Source organism: Mustela putorius, unplaced genomic scaffold, assembly GCF_011764305.1.
Source record: "Mustela putorius furo isolate JIRA1106 unplaced genomic scaffold, ASM1176430v1.1 tig00003898_pilon_pilon_pilon, whole genome shotgun sequence".
Lineage (NCBI taxonomy): Eukaryota > Metazoa > Chordata > Mammalia > Carnivora > Mustelidae > Mustela > Mustela putorius.
The window spans coordinates 33,181,492-33,205,079 of record NW_025422047.1 but is presented as its reverse complement, the minus strand read 5'-3'; the positions used below and the strand labels follow the sequence as shown (position 1 = coordinate 33,205,079).

Below are 23,588 nucleotides of genomic sequence, written 5' to 3'. Positions count from 1 at the left end.
TTGATGTATCATTTGTTTTGCCTCATCTAATTATGTTTAAACTTTATTTGAAAATACTTGTACATTTCAAAATGAAGATAATTCTACCATATTTGCACTTCTGCCAGCTATAGCATTCTTTTTGTTTCACAGTTCCCAGAAGTTATGCATTTAAGTATTCAGTGCTTACCTACTCTTAAGGTTTTCATTTTTCAATTTATTTCTTAAAATAAAACTTAATTTTTTAAATAATTAGCAGTTAATATTTTAAATACTAATAAAGGATAGCATGTAAAATTATTTTCTGTTATGTTTAATTTTATAAATCCTAAACTGTATAAGAAAATGTAATAAAAATATTACATGCTATAGCTCAACATATACCACAGACCCTCTACCTCAAAAATACCAGCAAAATGCATATTAATGTGGTGAGAGTGTTTATTTAAATGGTGGGAACTGAATGATTCAATATTTATACCAAAATTCTATGAATTTCAAATTTATGTGATATAGTTATCTTAATGTAAGTTTAAGCTACAGTCAGTATTGTTGTTGCTGTTGGTTCCTATTATTTTAAATGTCAATATATAGTCAGAACATTCTCTGTACAATTTTGTGCAGCATGTTTGAAAATGATGAAAGCCATAAAATGTTGGACTGTTTAAACTGTATGTTTAGGCTAATGGGAAAACTTGATTTCTAAAAATGTGAGACAATTTCTTTCCTCTGTTTTATGGCCTGTTATTGGGTAGGATCACTGTTCTTACTGACCACACACATGATCAAAAAGATCACTGTGTGCTCCCAGAATTTGGTGTGATGCTACTTAGTGTCAATATTTTGAGCAAAGCATGGAGTATTCAAATTTTAGTAACTTTAGGGACCTACGTAGATACCATACACACTGCAGAACTCTATTATTTCCACCCTTTTAATCTGCAGAAGTATTTTCGTGTTAAGAAAAAAAGAAAAAGGAAAGCAATGAAGTGCTGTTTAATCTGAAACAGAGGTTTTTAAGTTCAGTCTCAGAAGCAAGATCAAATGACCTATCCAGTCATTCTGTATCTGTAATTCCTTCACAGTACTTCTCTCGAGTTTCTCAGATCAGCCCAAATCCTGGTTGGAATACTGTATTCTGTACTTTGTCCATTTTCAGTATCAGACAATCACAGTATGGTCAGGCTTCTATCCAACTTCAAAGATGGTCATCTGTAAGTTTGAAATTCTTTGTTGCTGTGAAGTTCAATAAAAAGATTTCAGCATTGAATTCAACCCAGACCACAGAATGATTAAATTCATTGTTTCTGATATGTTGCATGGGAAGATATTATGTGATTGAGTTGCTTACAAGTTTGAAACTTATTTTCTTTAAAAAAAATAAATAAATAAAGATCAGGCTATTAACTATATATGGCAATTGAAGGAAAATGCCCTGGATGTCCTGGCAACACATCACTTTTTTCTGTGTTTGATTTAGGCGTCGGTAAAAGGACACTAGTCGTGCGCTTATAGTTAAAATGCTGTTGTTTCCACTATAAACTCCTTAGGGGTTTTGGGTTATAACTCAACTGATTTTTAAAAAATCCCAATATAGCACTCAGATTAATAAATTTCTTTTTTCAATCTAGAGAAAATTTGACTACAAAGCTAAAATCAATGTAGTTTCATTCCTTCAAATTTGGAAGAAACCGAATGAAAAAAATGTCAGTGGTTTCAAATATATTTTTCTTTTTCAACTCCGCACTAGCTTAGCTGTGTGGGAAAACAACCGTTTTAATATATTCATTCAAAGGTACTTCTGAGAGTGTTGGAAGTTGACTGAATTTAAGCGTAATTATGAAACTTTTGCAATAAACAGTTTAGAGTACACATTTTAAAATTTCTTGTTAAATTTTCTTTCTCTATGTGGGAAAGTAGATGTGTACATAGCTAAGGTGATTTTTAAAGTCAACTTGAGTACACAGTAAAGAGCTAAGGGAGGCACAGATCTGTTTTAGGAAAGTCTCAAGTGAGAAAGGACCCTGCATGTAAAAAAGAAATGCAAAATAATCAGACTTCCTTATTTCTTGCAGTTCACATTAGGGGCAAAGTTGTCCATGTTTTCTCCTCATTCACTGAAGATTTTGTTCCTTAAGTGTTGCTAATGGTACCTATTCAAAGTTTTTCCCGTGTCTTTTGAATTCATTTTTTCCCCTTTTGTGAGATTAATAAAACACAAGTAGAACTGTATATATATAACTTGTTTATATATATTTATAAATATTGAAAGCTTTTAAAGTAATTCATTGATCTTTTTTAATATAAAATACACTTTTTTAAAGAAGGCTTTTTCTTCACACAGGACAGTAAGAGGCAGATTGTTAGGAAGAAGGTGTGAGAAAGACGAGCTAGCGGGGGTTTGGGAGACTTGACAGACCTCCAGGTAACCTAGAGGGACTAGGTCAAAAAGATTTAGGGACAACAAGAAAAGTATGGGTATGAGAAAGAGAGAGATAAGTTGTATATACCTGACAGAGCCCTTTGACAGAAATGCTGTCCTAACAAGCAGTGCTTCTGAATATATTCTTTTCAGTCACATTGCAGTCAAACCCCTCATGAAAGGAAATATGCATGAAAAAGAACTATTTACATTTTCCCCCTCTGGTTCCAACTTACTGGATTAAAAAAAAGAACAAGATGTCCCCCTCTTTTCTTTTAAATAAAGAAACATTGCTTTCTTGTGTTTTTCCATAAGTGAGTCTGACCACAAATTTAGGTTTACTAAAAATTGTTACAAATTATCCAGGAAACACAGAATTTTGCAATGAAACCTCACTTGAAGCAAAAATCTGTTGTATGAAATTCCAGCTCTACATGAAAGATGTGTTTGAGAGTATTTCATTGATTACTGATTGATACTTTAAATAGTAAATTCTGTTAATGTATTTAAATCTGATTAGACTTGTAAAATTTTGGTTTACATAAAACTTTTTAGAAACATAAACTGAAAGTAGCAAATAACTATTATCTAAAGCACAAGAAACTTAAATGTGTATATATTACAGGTGGTTCTACTTCAACAGTGCAATGAGAAAAATAGATTTCTGATGTATGTTTTATAAATTTGTGTTCTATTCATCATATAAGCCATACTGAATAGACACATCCCAGCTTGACTGTTTTTCATCAGGTTTTTGTTTAGAAGTTTATGAGATTAACTGATTGCTAAGGAACCAAAATTTTTTTCAGGGTTGATCCTGTTTGGTCATTACAATGAGTAGAATAACCAGATGTGATCTTGGCGATCAAGTTGAATCACCTGAGCAGTGATCCAGTTGATTGTTTGGCAATCGTTTGTTATTATGTATTGGAAAAAATCAAGCAGATGAAAGCCTATTTGATTCCATGTATAGACGAAGGCTTAGTGGGCTGCAGGCTGAGTAGAGGGTGACACAGAGATAAAAAGAATCCTCATCCCGCTGCCCCTCTAATGCTGTCCAGAGCTGGACAGTCTCCAACAATGCTGCATCCCAACCCACAGTGATCTTTCCCTTGGGAAGAGTGTCTGGCATCAAGTAAACCCACCTAATGAGAGTCCTAGGTCGGGAGACTTGGTCAGAGACCTGTGCGCCATCCAGCCTGGGCCACAGGGACTTGGTTTGTTGGCATCCGTGGGTCAATTTTAATCGTCTAGGTGTCCCTGGGAGAAGGCCTCTCTAAGAAAAATGAAGGAAGAAAGGGTGCCATAGTGGGTAAGTGGGTATGTAGCTAAGAACATGCTTTCAATAGGGATGTCTGAGGAAATAATCTAAATCAAGAATAACAATGTAGACCTCATCATACATTTTCCTGAGCACTCAAGGGAAAAACAAGCCAAACCTTATATTGAGTCCTCACCAAAATAATAACAATAACAATAGTAATAATAATAATGTGTTCTTTCCAGAAGATGTCTGAAATAATAGGTGGTTTTTAAAATCAAATATATTTAGGGGCGCCTGGGTGGCTCAGTGTGTTTAAAGCCTCTGCCTTCGGCTCAGGTCATGACCCCGGGGTCCTGGGATCCAGCCCCGCATCGGGCTCTCTGCTCAGCAGGGAGCCTGCTTCCTCCTCTCTCTCTGCCTGCTTCTCTGCCTACTTGTGATCTCCGTCTGTCAAATAAATAAAAATCTTTTAAAAAAATCAAATAAAATCAAATATATTTAGTGAACCTGTACTTTCTTATTATATACTTTTGTTTCTTTTTTTTTTCTTACGTTCAGTTAGCCACTGTATAGTACATCATTATACTTTTGTTTCTTTATTTCTCAGCTATCCATTAGAAACTCAGTCATCAAAACAACAACAAAGAAACCCTTTCCTCTGTGCCATGAGTTTTGTTTTTGAGCATTCTCTATTCTTTCTTACCTCATGGCCTTTCCGTTTGTGGTGCCCTGTGCCTGGATGGCTCTGCTGGTTCCTTGCACAACCAGTACTTTTTCCATTTGATAGAGTACCTTGTCTATAATGGGCTGTCCTCTCTCTGCCCTGTTACTCTATCCTGTCATTTTCGCTGTTTCCTTCATGATCCAAAATTATGTTGACATAGTTTCCTTTCTGTTCTATTCTCCACCACTGTATTTCCTTCATCCTGAGTAGTGCCAAATACTAAGAAGATGTAGAAAGAATTGGATGACTGAGTTCTGTTCTTGAACATTTACACACTGCGATTCCAGTGGGCAGCCCATGTCCAAGGGACACCAGTATCAGTCTCCACTCCACTGCCCCAACAAGTCTGTTCCAGTCATTGTTTTTTTTAGTGTTGGCAAGCAAATGTATTTTTGTTTATCCTTTTGCTTTATTTGTGCCTGCATTCTTAACTGCAGTCACAGTTGGAAAGGAAAAAAAAAAAGGTCAGTCAGGGAACTCCTGTCCACTCCAAAGTGACCCAAGTGGGTACAGTACCTCTGGGGACTTTTCATTGGCATTATTCCTTCTGGGCGCCCAAGACAATATAGAACAGTGTGCCTCCAGCATCATTCCGGTATAACTGGGTGGAAGTTTCTACAGTGCAGCTACAGGACTGTTGTTCAGGCAATCAATCGGCAAGAGGAAACTTAGCAATGCTTTGAACAGAAACAAATATTTAGCGAACCCTCTTGCTTTATTTTTTCTTTTGTCTCTTGATCTGAAATGTCATATCTATCTGTCCTTGTTGTACAATATGAAGAGTTCTGGCAGTGTCCTTGTACCTCCAGTTACATTATTATAAATGAACCTCAAGAAGCATGAATACGGCAGGACGGAGAGAAAAACGTTAGGCTCTGGTCTCCCCCTGCATAAGTATATATTAGGAGCCTAAGTGAAAATCAAAGTTTGTAATTCTTCTAGCCTATCAAATTGAGAGATTATATGATTTTCTTTTGGATAATCTAAAAGGAAAAAGTAGAAAAAAAATAAAATTTGTTTCAAAACTATCATATTGAAATTAAACAAACAAGAAAACTGGTATGTATACCTATATAACTATTCTTGGTATTCCTTTGGGTTAAAGAACAATGAAAATAGGTCTAGTCTTACAAATCACCTATGCTCTGAACCAGATCTATGGGTGAAATCCTTAGGAAAATGTTCCCAGAGAACTTTGGGGTGATTTCCATTTATTCTAAGTTCTGCTCTCTGATTTAGTTATCACTCTACGTTGTCAACACTTCTATCACGAATCAATTACCAAACATGGAAAAATTGTCAGTGGCTTTGAAGGCTAATGCAGAGTGGTGCTAATCATTTAAAGGGCTTATCTATGTGCCTTGAGCAACACAGAAACTGAGAAAAGGCAAACAGTACAAAAGGTGGCCGGGTCTGGGAAATGGAGTAGGGATGAGGGAGGGGGAGGGGGGTGGAGAGGGGCTCATGAAAAGCATTCCAGTCTGTTTGGGTCCTTCAGAAATCCTAATGAGATAATAGCTCATCCAGTCAAGCCCATTCCTTCTGTTCAGGAAGTGCCACACAGGTAAATGAAGAAATTATTTGAAGAGGGATCTTGATGGGTGTGGACTGTTTGTGATTCAGCTTGGAAGAAATGCAGATGTGAGTTTCTTTAGCCTGACTAGGATTGATTTTCTCTGTTGGGGTTTTCTCAATGTCTGTGATTGTAGGCCTGTGGTTTGCAAAACTGATAGTACTCTTAGATAAAAACCCAGAACCAGTAGCTGAAGGAAATGTGAAATGACTTACCCTGGAGTGACAATCCCATTATTTAGAAACCAATTGTTTCTTCTTGACATGGAAACCCTGCAGAATTTCTACTCTTTAAATTTTTACGATTCTATAAGGTAGCCCTTGAGTATCCAAATACATGTGTCTTTTAAAAGAAAATTTAAGATGATGTTATTTTACAGACATTCCAAAATTTAAAATTGAGAAGATGAAAAATCTGTAACCATACCTACTTGGTTTTTTGTTGTGGTGGTTTTGGTTTGGTTTTTGGTTGTTTGGGGGGGTTTTGTCTGTTTGTTTGTTTGGTTTGGGTTTTTTGTTTTTTGCCAAAATCTCCGAATTAGATATTAAAGACATTTACCATGAGAGTGCTGGAGGGTTCCCTGCTCCCCAGGTGTCTTTGCTAGATTTGCAAAGTGTTTTATACTGTTTCAAATATGCTACAGCCTGGTATATTCAACGAGATGTCAGTGAGGAAAACTTAAACCATCTAATAAGTCATATGTGTATATATATATATATATATATATATATTTTTTTTTTTTTTGTCAGAGAGAGAGAGAGGAGCAAGAGTGAGCACAAGCAGACAGAGGGGTAGGCAGAGGCAGAGAGAGAAGCAGGCTCCCTGCTGAGCAAAGAGCCCGATGCGGGACTCCATCCGAGGACACTGGGATTATGACCGAAGGCAGCCACTTAACCAGCTGAGCCACCCAGACGTCCCTAATAAGTCATATATTAAACAACAACAATGAAATAATTTGGATCTATCCACTAAAACATCATGGCGAATGTAGATATTCAGTTGCTCCCATATGAACCTGTTTACTCCTAAAAAATAATGTAGTTCTCAGAACTAACCTAGAAAGAGAATTAGAGTGTGCAATATAGCATTACCTTTCACGTAGTCCAGGCAAGAGAACCCCCTCCAAAGTGGTTACCATATTCGAGTCAGGATTGCCGAACAGGGAGACCTCTCAAGTCAAGCTATGAGTCAGTCTCCTGCCTGGCCACAGCTTGCTCCATACCAGAATAAGTTGAAATAGAAAGATGTAAGGGATAGAGAAATTTAATTATGACTCAGAATTATCCTGTTAGGAGATTCCTCTGAAACATTATAAGGCTTAACCAGAACAGTGTTCTGGATATTGTACGGGCAGTTAGAAAATCTACAGCAGCTCAAGGGTTTAGGATCCTGGATAGACATTTGGAGGTGGCAGTGGTAAAAGAAGGAATTAAGACTGGATTGAGAGCATTCTGGAATCTCTTAAATTATCTTCCCCACTTAAAATATACTGATAGAATTACTGAGAATCCTGCTGACAGCCCTCAGGAGAAAAATGAGGAACCACCAGGTTTCAGCTGCTAGGTCTGGCTTGCTTGCTTGTTTTCTCACTTTTTTGCTTTTGCAGGGGTAGTGCTGGGAAGGCTGTTTGAAGTATTTTGTGGAATGAAAGTCATAAAAAAAAAAATGAAAACACAGGCTACTAAAATGGAAATAGTTTATAGAAAGCATAATAGGTGCTTAACAAATCTTAATAAATGTATCTTGATGGGTGCCTGGGTGGCTCAGTTGGTTAAGCGACTGCCTTCAGATCGGGTTATGATCCTGGAGTCTCAAGTTCGAATCCCGCATCGGACTCCCTGCTCAGCAGGGAGTCTGCTTCTCCCTCTGTCCCTCCCCCTTCTCATGCTCTCTCTTTCTCTCTCTCTCAAATAAATAAATAAATAAAATCTTTAAAAAAATGTATCTTAAACAAAGTGTTGGAAATAGAAGAACTAAGCTTATGAAAAATTTCAAAATCTCAGCTGAGGGGTGTGTGTGTGTGTGTGTGTGTGTGTGTGTGTGTAAAATCTAATTAGAGAGCGGAGTGAGGATTTTAACAAGTATATTTTATAAACTAAAAGCAGAGAGTTCTGCCACCTTCTTTTTACCCTGTGAGTCTGGGAGAATTAGAAGTTAAGTGGAAATGGCATAGGAACTAGGATCATTAATTTCAGTCAGTGGTTGGTGGTTGGTGATTTATAGCTTTAATATAAATGAAGAGTTAATTCCCAAGGGATGACATACTTTTAAGTTTTTTTTATCTCCCAAGACAAAATAGATACAGATTTGGTATAAGGACGAATTTGAGTCTTAAGAATTTTAAGACACTGGAAGGTATTGTTCAGAAAGTTGTATAACTTACTAGAATTTGTGGGCTTACTTTTGCTTAGATACTTTAATTATAGAGAGATTCACCTGCCTAAAGAGCTTTATTCACCTTTCAACAAAAGTATGTGAGGTCTCCTGGATTATAATCAATAGTAAAAAAGTATTTGCTTTGCCTGAGAGTCAGAGAACAGTTCTCTAGTCCAGTCCTAAAAGATTAATAATAATGTAATTTCCACTTGTTATCCAAATAAGCCTCTTTTTAAAACAATTTGGGTTTAACCACATATGGATTTTTAAAACACTATTTTGGAAATTAAAAATCTAGTTAAAGTTTGTTACTTTTCTAACGAATCTTTTCCCTTTATCCATTCTCCCTGAACACTGGCTTGTAGTTAAAAGTGGTTCCTGAAGGCTTGCTTTCAACTTTCAGCTATGCTTAGCATCAGAGAACCTTCTGGTAGTAGATTATTGGATCCAAAAATCTCTGCACCCACCCTCCATTCATTCCCTCTTTTGGTAACCAAAAGAATTGTCATGAAAAAGGTGAAAAGAAAAAGGAAACCTCACTCTGTTTTCCTTGATCCTCTTATCTACAGTGCTGACTCTGAAAGAGAAAGCAATACCAAGATATTGCTGTCTGTTAGTTCCCTAATCAGGAAGATTTCCATCCTGGGACCTAGGGGAAGGGACTGAACAGCTTCCTGATTCTTCTTGCTGAGCTTAGATATAGTTTTAATGTGGGGGCAGGTGGGGGTTTTATTTGTTTAGTTTCTCTGTTTGGTGATAGTATCTGCTTTAACTTTGAGTATCTTAGCAAGAACATTTCGTGAGGAATTTTCTTCAATAATAAAAGTAAAATATATAAAAATAAATATAATTTAAAAATCTGGATATTTTGTAACAGAACACTGGATAAAAACCTATGCAGAGTTTTTGAGAAGAGACAAAGGGATTTGGGGGCGCCTGGGTGCTCAGTCGGTTAAGCATCTGACTCTTGATTTCAGCTGAGGTTGTGATCTTGGGGTGGTAAGATTGAGCCCTGCTTTGGACTCTGAGCTGGGCACGAAGCCTGCTAAAGATTCTCTCCCTCTCCCCCTCGCCATCCCCTCCCCCTTTATCTAAAAATAAATAAAAAATGTTTTAAAAAGACACAAAGGGATTTCATTACAGCTGACCTCTCAGGATTAACCCTTGAGATTAATCTTGATTAACCTCTGCTGTTGAGGCTGACGTGCATCAAATATCCTGGTATTGGAAATATCCCTGCCTTGGCACTAGAGAGTTGGCAATAGAACCCTCAAAGAAGGCATGATTCCCACCAATTAGGAGTTTCTCCCCAAAGCTATAAACCAGATGAAGGCTCGTTTTTTGGAATCCAAGAGTGGTCAACCCAGGTGGGGCTCTTGTTCACCTTCCTAACTTTATAGGCACAAACTAGATAATGTTCTAAGTTGTCCTGTATGAGAAACCATTGCTCAGTCATGCAGCTAATTCCAGTTTTAATTTTAGTTCTAATTAGAGCTAATTAGGGGTGTATCCTGGTTTTAGTTATTCAACTCCTGCTGCTTTCATCTTGGGATTTAAATTTCCATTAGAATAGCTACACTAGGCTTTTGACTTTAACGTGATTTTATGTAATGCTACCAAACAACAATAGCTAATATTTATTTAGTGCTTTTTTTTAAGCTCAGAGTATTTCATGTGCTTTTACTGATATAATCCTTATAATATCCTATGAGGAATATTAGAAGTAGGCCTTATTATCTCCATTTTATGGGTAAAGAAATGGAGTCACAAAGTAGTCAGGGAGCTTATGAATGTTCTGTGAGTTCCAAGTACACTCATGATGATTTTTCAGTTTTCCTGCCTCCCCTTCTCCGGGGACCTTGTTGCCTTGCTATATACTATAAATACATTATACAGAGTATAGTTTTACTATTCTCAGGCCCATCAAGTTTAATGGGATAGCCTGGCATGGTTCCTAGAGCAGGATCATGTACATGATAAATATTACTTTATAAGATGATGTATTTTGGCTTGAATATGGTTTACAGTTTTTAAAAAATGCAACAAAAGGAAGCATGTCTCATTTTATTTCTTTTTTTTCCTCCAGCACCTAATGTGGTACCTGGCACATAGTAGGCACTCAATAAATATTTGTTAAACAAATGAAAACACCTCATTAAAAAGTAGCACAATAAAGAACAGAGGACTATTAAGACAAATAAAAGGAAGTACTACTTCACTCAGCAGGAAGTGCTTAAATAGGACAACCTACCTCCACCATAAATCCCTTGGTTCTTGTTGAGGATCAACCACTGATCTTGGTTGAGTGTAGCTCCAACCAAGTGTTCTGACTTATGGAGCTATTGATCTTTAGAGCTGAAAGGGCCATTTGAAATCATTTAAACCTTCTGCTTTAAAAAAATTATTTAACAGAGGAAGAAATTAAGATCGTATTTCATTTTACCTTTAGGAAACAGAAATTGCCACACAGGCAAATTGACTTCTAAATTGCTTCATTGAATTATCTAGGAGGCACATATTTTTTATTTGTATGGAAGAATTTGTAAGACCAAAGCATAGAAAGTTTAAATGATTCTTTGGGATCCCGTGGAGAATTCATGGCATAACCACCAAAATCAAATTTCATGATTATTTAATGGCAAATGGACACCAGTGTCAGAATCATCTCTTTGAAAACATGAAATTTTTCATTTCATCATCATGAAATGATGCCCCTTGTATTACAAAATGTTTCTAATTAGCTCAAAATGCATGATTAAAGTCTCAGAAATTCTTGGAAATTAATTTAACTTTATTTTAATTTGGCATTACCATCCACAAAAGGACTCAGAGTAAAATTCTGAGAGGCATTTTAGTTGCCCATCCCTTATAGCCAGTCAGTTAACAAATCCTGTCATTTCTAATACCATGTCTTTTGTATTTACCTAAATTACTGAATTAGACTCCTGAGGGCTCCTCTCTGCTTTCTGTCCCTCCTTTAATCAATTTTCCATACTTCTGCTTTCTAAAATGTAACCCCAATGTTTCTCTTCTGCTTAAAATCTTTTAATGGCTCCCCATTGCCTACACAATAAAGTATATCCTTCTCAGAGCCTCCCATCTTCTGGCTTCTGCCCATCATACCAACCTCACATTTTGCTCTTCGGAATACGAAGCATTTGCTGTTCTGATCTATTTATGCTTCCTGCACTCTCTGTTTCTCTCTCACCTCTACACTTTTGGGAGGGCTCTTCCTTATGCAAGGACACCCTTGCTCTCCGCTCCACCTAGCAAGCTATCTCATCCTTGCTAAGGGGACCGCTTCTGAGAAGTGGTCGCATTTGACTTTAATTTGAATTACATGTCCCTCCTCAGAAAAACAATTTCTTACTCACAATTAAAAGTGTTATTTATGATTTTTTCATTGCATAATTGAGAATATCATGTCTTTCAATAATCCATTTATTCTTTAAAGGAATATTTATTGAGGACCTAATATTAGCCTCCCTTACTTTTTAAAAAATTATTTATTTATTTATTTAGCAAGAGCGCCAGCCTGATGAGGAGACTCCATCTCACCACCCAGAGATCATGACTTGGGCTGAAATCAAGAGTTGGACTCTTAACCAACTGAGCCACCCAGGTGCCCCTACCTTCCCTTACTTTAAATAGGAAGAGCAAGAAAGTAACTCAAGGTTCACTGAACTAACAAGTAGAAAAGCAGATGAGTACACTGGAACCCAAAGAAGAGGTGTCAAAATTAGATGGACCAGTTCAGAGAAATTTTCCTGGAAGAGGTGATTTTTTTTTTTTTAGATTAATTTTGAAAAATGGGGATGAAACTTGAGAAGTAGGAGGATGCTTGATCATGAAGGCCCTCATGTGTTAGACTGAGGAGGTTAAACTTCATTGTAACAGTTATTGAGGGCCATTGAAGGATTTTAGGGAGAAAGATGAGAGGCTTGAGTTTGGTGTGAAAATGTCATTATGGTGGTGGTGTGCAGGACAAATATAGGGTTGGGTTACCGATGATAGAATGATGATTTCAAGGTTTAGATGGTCTGAGGGAGGAATACCAGTTGTGTAATTTAAACAAGAAGCTGGGTGGCTCAGTGGGTTAAGCGTCTGCTTTTGGCTCAGGTCATGATCCCAGGGTCCTGGGATCGAGTCCTGCATTGGGCTCCTTGCTTAGCAAGAGCTTGCTTCTCCCTCTGCCTGCCGTTCCCCCCTGCTTGTGCTCTCTCTCTCTGACAAATAAATAAAATCCTAAAAAAAAAAAAGTTCAAATCTGATACAAGGCAGTGGCAATGTGGATGAGGAGGTGTGGATAGAATCAAGCAATGTTAGGAAGGTGGACTATAGAGAATTTGAGGATTGGTTAGATGAGGGGACTGAATGAAAAGGGAGAGTTTAATGTGACTCTTAGTTTTCTAATTTTAGCAACTTGTGGAATAGTGAACATTAGGTTCCTACCTTATTTTATTCTAAAAGCTCACCAGGTTTCAAAACATTCAGTAATAGAAGAATGTTAAATATTATTTTGAAATTTCACAAATACTGGTTTTGTTTGGTGTCCAGAATTAGTGGCTTTAAACAGCCATTTATTAATATATCTCCTTTTTCTGGGGATTGATAGTCTAGGCAAGACAAGTCTCACTTGGAGGGCAGCTGAATGCAATTGAGGCTAGAGCCATCAGAAGATTTCTTAGCTCACATGTCTAGAGCCAGGCTATAATGACTGGTTAACATTTCTCTCTCAAGAGGCCTCTTCACATGGCTGTCTTGGGTTTCCTCACAGCATGGCATTCTCAGAGTAGTTGGACTTCTCACATGGTGCTTGGCTTCGGCCAGAGAGAATGTTCCAAGAGACCAGGAAGTTACAAGTCTTCTTACAACCAAATCTTGGAAGTCAAAAGGTATCATGTTCTATTGATCAAAGCAGTCATAGACCAGCCCAGATTCAAGAGTATGAAAGAATAGACTGCAGCTCTCGAAGGAGGAATGATTGCGCATATATAGGAAGAAAGAATTGATGGTGGAAGAGCCATATTAATTACAACCTCGTGTTATAGTTCCTTTTAAGTGAATCAAGATGAGTTTCTCAATGACAAGTTTTTCTATATCTTAATGATAAAAGAATTATAGAAACATTTTTTATTTTCCAGTGTTTTCCAACATCCCATATATACATGATGTTTATTCTATTTAACATTATAGCCAAGTCAGTGACTTCCAACCCATACAATTCCTATCACTTTTTCATTATCATACACATGAAATCTTCTTTTATCCAATATTCTCTAATTGGAAACAGACTTACTTTTTTTAAGAAGAAAAAAATAATTACAATGTTTACGTTTCCCATTCTTCTCCAAGTCAGGGATAGCCAATGAACTAAAGCAATGAAAAACACTTTAAAATATTATTAACCCAAATAAAGTACATCCATAAAAGGCCCTGTTAAAAACTACTTAAGGTGGGAAGCTAATTCTCTACCTTTTTGTTGGGAACAGAAGTCCCATGAACTAAGAGTGGGCTATTCCAGTCTTCATCTGACAACTGTTTATTACAGACTGCTGAATCCCAGACATCGTGCAGGTAGTTTATTCTTTTCCAGGAACCTCAATAGATGCTTTCTTGTTTAGAGCACATTTTTGTTTTCAGTTAGTTTCTTTTTCTTTCTTTCTTTCTTTTTTCTTTTTGGAGGCCTGACATAGATGTTAGGTACTAAATTGCCATTACTTTGAATTTTTCCTTTAGAACATGACAGTATTAATGTCGCTGTTCCTTCTGTGTCAATAGAGTTATTTGAGATTGTTCTATGTGACTTGAAGTTCTCAAATAATAATAAGTTCTCAAATAATAATAATAAAAATAATAAGTGCAACAGTTCCATTTTCCATGTGTAACCATTTCTAACAAGCCTGCCATTATGCAGAAGGAGGGAATTCTTTCTTTACTTCCCTTTAAGTGCTGTTGTGCTGTTGATATTTATAGTGTTAGTTTTTCCTGCAAATAAACTTTTTGAACAACCAGGCAAACTGTTCACATTTCTCCGGAATGATTCTTAGCCAAGGAAATGGGGTGCCTTTAGGAAGAGGATTTTCTTTGCAGGGATTTTCTTCTGATTGAATAACCAGATGGAGAGTCACGGATTTGAAAATGTTTAGCTGAGCATTTCGGCATTCTCTACTGGGTTCCACAGTAGGATGCCAAATAAAAATCACAATTTAAGCTGTTATGAATTAATGAGAGTCTGCAATACACATACCTAGTCATTCTACCCCAGACCTAAATGTGCACGCATTTTGGATAAATACGTCTGAGGATCAACACAGATCCGAAATCTACAACGCTAACCTCCCATTAGTTAACCATGGTAAAGGTTGAAAAAGTGCTTCCATTATTTAAACACACACTCACACACATACATACAAACAACACTCCACTTCGAAGCTTAATCCTGCCATAAAAATTGATTGAAATCTGGCAAAAACTAAAATAAATAGTAATCAAATTAACCACATTTTATTTAAAAGCAAAACTCTCACGTTTAATGTTTCCGGCATTATTCCTTAAGTAAATTAGTGTTGGAGTACCTGTTTATTTTTCACACGTGACTATTATAAAATCTTCTGTTATGACTATTACCAGGACTTGTGAATTAGTCTTAGTTGTTTTAAAGATAAGGGCATCAGCTGGTATATCAGGAGGGAAAACCTCTCCCTGGGAAAGATTAGGTACCTTAGGAAGTCAACAGTAATGCCTTTGGGCCTCCAAGGTATTAAGAAATCACTGTTTGGCAGCCCTCGCTTCCAGTGCCTCGTGTTATATGCTAGGTACCAAGAATACCCAATGAAGGCTGTTTGACATAGAATAAAGGGAGTAGGAAGATTTTTTTTTCCCCCATCAGTTGTTCATTCTCGACTACAAAGGCTATTAGTTGTGGGTACTGTGATTACAGACAGCACAGAGCCAATACTTCCTTATTCATATTTTTGAGGACATGTACAAGCTGGATTCCAGTCAGCGTCAGTTGCTGTCTCCATGCTTGGATTAGATGAGAGCACTGTGGATATCATGAATTTGCTTTAAAAAGATGAAGTTTTCTCATACAAACTACATACTGTGCCAATTAGATACTGGACTGACTTTCTTTATTAATAGAGTTGCCTATTTTCTGGTCATGAAGACAGAGGTAGGAGGAGAATCTGTATTAAGGGTCACCTGGGTAAGTGGTTAAGAGTCTGACTCTTGATTTCACCTCAGATCACAATCTCGGGGTCATGAGGTGGAGCCCCATGATGGGACTCTGCACTGGTGTGGAGCCTGCTTAAAATTCTGTCTCTCCCTCTGCCTCTTCCTGCCACCCCCCATCATGCTCTCTCTCTCCTTCTCTCTTTAAAAAAAAGAGGAGGAGGAGGAGGAGGAGGAGGAGGAGGAGGAGGAGAAAAGAATCTATATTAAGTAAAATAGGGACAGTCAAAAATTTCACCTTCATGCTGTTGCTGTAGACTCCCATGGGCAATGCCTAGCCTTGTTGCAGACCTGTCGATACCCTTGTCTGCTTGGAAAACAAAATAGGAGAGAAGCCCCTTTGTCCATTCATCTTTTAGTCTTTAACCAAACATAGATGTGACTCTTAGAAGAAAGAATAGCTGATAACAGATTCAGACTATCTCTGGATTGAAATAACTAAAGATTTATTCAAAATGTTCAGTTTTGTTCGAATGTCTAAAATATATTTCCATTAATTCAGTAATTTGACTTTTTTTTTTTTTAATCAGCAGCATCAGTACAACCTAGAAATACTTCTAATGTGCCACATTGAAGGAGTGAGACGTATTCTACAAGGACTTGGTTATTCTAACTTTTCAGTGATAGAGAATCACTATGTAAATGCCCTCTTTAGATTTAGTTGAAAGCAGAGAAGATTGTTTTTGTTTTGTTTTGTTTTGTTTTTTACCATTCATTCTTTTGGCTGGGGCAGGGATGGGCAGCATACAAAGAATCAGAATGTATTTCCACATATTTCTGCAAGTGCCAGTGTAAATACCCGAACTACTATAGGATCAGTGTTCCAACTAATGATCTCTTCCAAACCCACTGAGCTGGACCTCACCCTGGAGCTCTTTAACACACTCATTTTAGTGAGTTTCATTATCTTTGTTGCCTACCCTGTCTACTTGCTCTTTTACCGGACCTCTTAGTTTTATTTGGCAATTCAAGGTAAATGCACTCTATCTGTATCCTTAGATGGTTCTTAGAAGTTCCCTCCTAATGTCCCACCTACCTTTATTGACTTATCTTTCTTCTTCCTCTTCCAAGGGTTTTCTTCCTCTGCTCTCCCTCAAATGTCTTTGTTTAAATTAATCACTGGTTCTTTCTTATATCCTTAATGCTTTTTGTGTGTTAGCTGAGAAATTGTTCCCTAACCAAGGTCAAATTTTGATAGGCTGCATTATCATTATTGTTCAGATTAAAATATTTTCTAATTTTTGTTATGATTTCTTCTTTGTGATAGGAGCTATTTTAAATTGTGTTCTTTAATTTCCAGATAATTAGGGATTTTCCAATATTTATTGTTTTTTAATTTAATTCAATTATACTTAGAGAACATACTTTCTCTGATTTCAATTTTATTGCATTTATTAAAACTAATCTTGTGGCCCAGGATATGGTCTGTTTTGGTAAATGTTTCATGTATACTTAAAAGAATATGTATTCTGCCATTGTTGAGTGGAGGGTTTTATAAATGTCAGTATAGTCAGGTTGGTGGGTGATGGTCTACTCTTCTGTATACTTGCTGATTTTCTATTTTCAATTAAATGTATTTGTGAGTCTATTTTTATCTGCTATTCATTTATTTTTAATCTCTGTTATTAGGTGAATGCCCATTTAGGGTTATTGTGGGGCTTTTTTTATGAATTGGTCCTTTTATCGTTATAAAATATCTTTCTGATAATATTTCTTATTCAATGAAGTCTACATTGTCTATTGGTAACATACTCTTTTCTGTTTGTTTGTTTTTTTTTAAATAATTAGTGTTTGCACAGTGTGTCTTTTTTGTCCTTTTAGCCTACCAGAGTTTTTGTATTTAGAGTGGATTTCCACTAGATAGCATATAATTGGGGCTTACATTTTTATTAAATCTAATTAAATAATCTCTGCTATGTAGTAGTTTAAATCTTTTACATTTACTCTAAGTATTAATGTGGTTGGATTAAGAATTATTATTCTGCCTTTTTTTCCTCTGTCCTACTTTTTGTTCCTTATTTCTCTATTCTTACATTCTTTTGGACAATGGGTTTTTTACTATTTTGTTTTACTGTATTTATTACTTCATTAACTATACATCTTTTATTTCTTATAATGATATTCAGTTTTAACTGATGTACAAAAAACTGTATACATTTAATATATATAATTTGATGAGCTTGAACATATGCATATATCCATGATACTTTCACTACAATCAAGATAAACACCTCCAAAATTTTCCCTGTGTTCTTCTGCCTATGTGTGTGTGTGTATGTGTGTGTGGTAAGAACACTTAACATGAAATGTACACTCATCAAATTGCTAAGTGCGCAATACCACATTGCTAAATATAGGTACAATGTTGTATGACAGATCTCTAGTAGAACTTATTTATCAAGCGTAACTGAAACTTTATATCCATTGAACAACTCTCCATTTCCTTCTGCCCCCATCTCCTGGCATCCCCCAATCTATTTTCTGCTTCTGTAAGTTTGACCATTTTATATATATTTGTTCTTCTGTGTAACTGACTTATTTCACTTAGCATAATGTCTTCCAGGTCCACATACGTTCTAACAAATGGTAGGATTTCCTTCTTTTTTAAGCCTGAATAATATTCCATTGTTTGTATATCCCACATTTTCTTTACTCATTTGTCTGTTGATGGATATTTGGGTTGTTTTCATATTTTAGCTATTCTTAATAATGGTACAGTGAATATGAGAGTGAAAATATGTCTTGATTTCAATTTTTTTGGTGCCTAATCCTAAGTGGGATTGGTAGATCATATGGTAATTATATTAAAAATGTTTTGAGGAACCTCTATACTATTTTCCATAGCTGCTACAACATCATTAGGCATTCCTACCAACAGTGCACAAGAGATCCAGTTTCTCCTCAGCCTCACCCAAATTGCCTTTTGTTTTGTTTTGGTTTGGTTTGATAATAGCCATCCTAACAAATAGGAGGTGATACCTGATTGTTAATTTGAATTGCCTTACCCTGACAATTAGTGATGTTGAGCACCTTTTTATATATCTATTGGCCATTTCTATGTGTTCTTTGGAGAAATGTCTATCCAAAGTCCTTTAGTCATTTTTCAGTTGGGTTGTGGTTTTTTGTTTGGCTTGGTTTGGTTAGGTTTTTGTTTGTTTGTTTTTCTATTGAATTGTAAATTTCCATATATATATATTGGAAATTAAACCCCTACCAGATGTGTGGTTTACAAACATTTTCTCCCATTCTTAGGTTGCCTTATCACTGTGTTGATGGTTTCTTTTGCTGTGCAGAAACTTTTTAATTTGATGTCATCCCGGTTGCCTAGTTTTGCTTTTGCTATTTGTATTTTTGGTGTTATATCAATGAAACCATTGCCAAGAACAATGTCATGAAGCTTTCCCACTGTTCTTCTAGGAATTTTTAACTCCTCTAAGTTTAACTTCTAAAACTTTAACTTTTAACTTCCAGGAATTTTTAACTCCTTTAAGGAGTTAAAAGGAATTTAACTCCTTAATCCATTTCAAGTTGACTTTTGTATATTATATAAGATAAATATTCCATTTAATTCTTTTGTGCTTGGATATTCAGTTTTCCAAACACCATTTATTATAGAGACTCTCCTTTCTCCATTGTGTATTCTTTGCATCCTTGTTCAAAATTAAATATATGGGTTTATTTATACATTGAATAATAATAGCATTGAATCTGTAGATTGCTTTGAGTAGTATGGACATTTTAACAATATTGAGTGTTCAATTCATAGAACATGGGATTTCTTTCCATTTATTTGTTTCTTCTTTAATTTGTTTCATTAGTTCAACGCCAGACAAAGATGGTATAACAACCACAACAAAAGCTGTCCGCCAATATTCCTGATGAACAGAGATGCCAAATTTTTCAACAAAATAATAGCAAACCAAATTCAACAGTACATTAAAAGCATCATTTACCATGATCAGGAAGGATTTATCCCTGGGAGGCATGAATGCTACAATATATGCAAATCAGTACCTGTGATATATCACATTAACAAGATGAAGAATAAACATCATGCAGTTATCTCAATAGATGCAATAAAAACATTTGACAAAACTCAATACCTTTTCTGGTTAAAAATGCTGAGCAAACATTCAGAGAATGTCCCTTAACATAATGCAGGTCATATGTGACAAATCTTACCCAGGTAACATCATATTCAGTGGTGAAAAACCAAAAGCTTTTCTTCAAAAGCAGGAACAAGAAAAGACATTTATTCTTACCACTTCTATTCCACATAGTATTGGAAGTCCTGAATAGAGCAGTTAGGCAAGAAAAAAAAAAAAAGACATCCAAATCTAAAAGGGTAAAATAAAATTATCTGTGTTTGCAGTTGACATGATCTTATACATGGCAAACCCTAAAGACTTCACCAAAAAGCCGTTAGAACTAACAAATTCTGTAAGGCTACAGGATACAAAATCAACATACAAAAATCAGTTGCATTTCTGCACAGTAACAATGAACTATCTGAAAAGAAAATTTTAAAACTAATTCCATTTACAGTAGCACCAAAAGAATAAAATAGTTAGGACTAGACTTACACATTGAAAACTTTAATACATTAGTAAAAGAATTAATGAAGACACAAATAAATGGAAAGGCATCCTGTGCTCATGAATTTGCTTTATTTTTAAGTTCTTAATTAAGAATTCTCAATATGTATTTTTACCTTAATTTAGTCTGCCTTCAACTAATAGTGTACCACATTCCATATTATGTAAGAACCACACCAAAGAATATTTCTATTTTTTCATCCATTCCTTTGTGTTAGTACTGTCATGATCTTTACTTCCACATAGGTTATAAACCATACATTGTACTATTTTTTTGTTTGAAGCTATCTATTATTAAGTAAAATTTTAAAATAAGAAAAATTTGAATCTCCCTGATGACTAATGATGATGAACATTTTTTCATGTCTCTTTTAGCCAATTGGATGTCTTCTTTGGAGGAGTATCTGTTCATGTCTTCCCATTTTTTTGACATGATTATCTGTTTTTTGAGTGTTGAGTTCGGGGTTTTTTTTTTATAGATCTTGGATAACAGTCCTTTGTCTTTAGTGTCATTTGCGAATATCTTCTCCCATTCCATGGGTTGCCTCTTTGTTTTGTTGACTGTTTACTTTGATGTGCAGAAGATTTTGATCTTGATGAAGTCCTAAAAGTTCATTTTTGCTTTAGTTTCCTTTGCCTTTCGGGGCATGTTTTGAAAGAAGTTGCTGTGGCCAGTGTCGAAGAGGTTACTGCCTATGTTCTCCTCTAAGATTTTGATAGGTTCCTGCATCACGTTGAGATCTTTTATTTTGAGTTTATCTTTGTGTATGGTGTAAGAGAATGGCTAAGCTTCATTCCTCTATACATAGCTGTCCAATTTTCCCAGCACCATTTATTGAGGAGACTGTCTTTTTTCCATTGGATATTTTTTCCTGCTTTGTTGAAGATTATTTGACCATAGAGTTGAGTATTCTTGGTGCTATAGTAAATGGAATCGATTCTCTCATTTCCCTTGCTATATTTCCTTTGCTATATTTTCATTGTTAGTGTATAAGAAAGCAGCTGATTTCTGTACATTGATTTTGTATCCTGCCACATTTCTGAATTGCTGTATGAGTTCTAGTAGTTTGGGGATGGATTCTTTGGGGTTTTCAATAGAAAGTATTATGTCATCTGTGAAGAGAGAGAATTTGACATCTTCTTTGCCAATTTGAATACCTTTTATTTTTGTTGCCTGATTGCTGTTGCTAGGACTTTTAGTACTATGTTGAACAATGGTGGTGAAAGTAGGCATCCTTGTCATGTTCCTGATCTCAAAGGGAAGGCTGTCAGCTTTTCCCCATTGAGAATGATATTTGCTGTGGGTTTTTCATATAGATTTTATGAAGTTGAGGAATGTTCCCTCTATCACTATACCTTGAAGCATTTTAAACAGGAACAAAAGCTGTATCATGTCAAATGCTTTTTCTGCATCAACTGAGAGGACCATGTGGTCCTTCTCTCTTCTCTTATTGATTTGTTCTGTCACACTGATTAATTTGCGAATGTTGAACCAGCCTTGCATCGCAGGGATAAATCCCACCTTGTCATGGTGGTTAATATTTTTAATGTACTGTTGGATCCTATTAGCTAGGATCTTGTTGAGAATCTTAGCATCCATATTCATCAGGGATATTGGCCTGAAATTCTCCTTTTTGATGGGGTCTTTGCCTGGTTTGAGGATCAGGGTAATGCTGGCTTCATAGAAAGAGTCTGGGGGTTTTCCTTATGTTTCTATTTTTTGGAACAGTTTCAGGAGAATAGGTATTATTTCTTCTTTGAATGTTTGGTAGAATTCCCCAGGGAATCCATCAGTCCTGGGCTCTTGTTTTTTGGAAGATTTTTGATCACTGCTTCAATCTCATTACTAGATATTGGTCTATTCAAGTTGTCAATTTCTTCCTGATTCAGTCTTGGAAGTTTATAGGTTTCCAGGAATGTATCCACTTCTTCTAGGTTGCTTAACTTATTGGCATATAACTGTTGTTAATAATTTCTGATGATTATTTCTATTTCCTTGGTGTTAGTTATGATCTATCCCCTTTCATTCATAATTTTATTAATTTGAGATACCACCTTATACCAGTTAGAATAGCCAAAATTAACAAGACAGTAAACAGGTGTTGGAGAGGATGTGGAGAAAGGGGAACCCTCTTACAGTGTTAGTAGGAATGCAAGTTGGTACAGCCACTTTGGAAAACAGTGTGGAGATTCCTTAAGAAATTAAAAATAGAGCTACCCTATGACCCTGCAGTTGCACTACTGGGTATTTACTCCAAAGATACAGATGTAGTGAAAAGAAGGGCTATCTGTACCCCAGTGTTCATAGCAGCAATGGCCAAAGTCACCAAACTATGGAAAGAGCCAAGGTGCCCTTCAACAGACGAAGGGGCAAAGAAAATATGGTCTATATATACAATGGAGTATTATGCCTCCATCAGAAAGGATGAATACCCAACCTTTGTATCAACATGGACAGAACTGAAGGAGTGAAATAAGTCAAGTAGAGAGAGTCAATTATCATATGGTTTCGCTTATTTGTGGAGCATAAGAAATAACACGGAGGACATGGGGAGATGGAGAGGAGAAATGAGTTGGGGGAAATCAGAGGGGAAAACAAACCATGAGAGAGTGTGGGCTCTGAGAAACAAACTGAGGGTTTTGAAGGGGAGGTAGGTAGGGGATTGGGTGAGCCTTGTGGTGGAGATTAAGGAGGGCATATATTGCATGGAGCACTGGGTGTGATGCATAAACAATGGATCTTAGAGCAATGAAAAAATAAAGTTTAAATAAATAAATAAGAAAAATTCTTTTACATCTACTCACACATTGATCATTTCTGAGATTCTTCCTTGTGTAGTTACAAATTTACATCTGCTGTCATTTTTCTTATGCCTGACATATTCCTTCCTTTAACCTTTCTTATTATACATAGGGATCCAGGCAATGAATGCCCTCAAATTTTTGTGGGAAAAATAATCTTTACTTTGCTTTTGTAAAAAGAAATACTTTTCTTTGGAAATGGAAATCTAGGTGCTGTTTCTTCTATCAGTACCTTACAGATATTAGTCTATTGATTTTGGCTTATAAATTTCTGATAAGAATTCTATTGTCATTTTCATCTTTCTTCTTCTGTATATGTCTTTTGGGGAGGGCCGCATGTAAGATTTTTTCTTTGTCATTCCTTTATAACAATTTGATTATGATTTGTCTTTCAGTGGATTACATTTTCTTTATTCTACTTGGGATTTTTGTGCTTATTAAATATATGATTTATAGTTTTCCTTTAAAACCTTGATCATGTTTACTTTAGCTGCTTTAAAGTATTTGCTGATGTCATCATCTCTCACTTCTGGGTCTGTTTCTGTGGCCTGATTTTTCTCCTGGATGTGGGTTATACTTTACAGCATCTTTATTATTTTTTATTGGATGCTGGACAT

General features: G+C 36.0%; 1 protein-coding gene and 1 long non-coding RNA gene across 3 annotated transcripts in view; one reads left to right on the top strand and one right to left on the bottom strand.

Annotated features, from left to right (window-relative positions):
- The window catches only part of SLC25A21 (solute carrier family 25 member 21), a 492,482-nt gene that overhangs the window by 229,823 nt on the left and 239,071 nt on the right, over nt 1-23,588 (top strand). The gene's annotated exons all lie outside the window — the stretch shown is intronic.
- On the bottom strand, nt 1,013-4,474 carry LOC123388283. The gene is made up of 3 exons (XR_006602825.1): nt 4,369-4,474; nt 3,547-3,677; nt 1,013-1,215 (listed from the first exon to the last, which is right to left on the bottom strand). It is a non-coding gene; the product is annotated as an uncharacterized LOC123388283 (long non-coding RNA).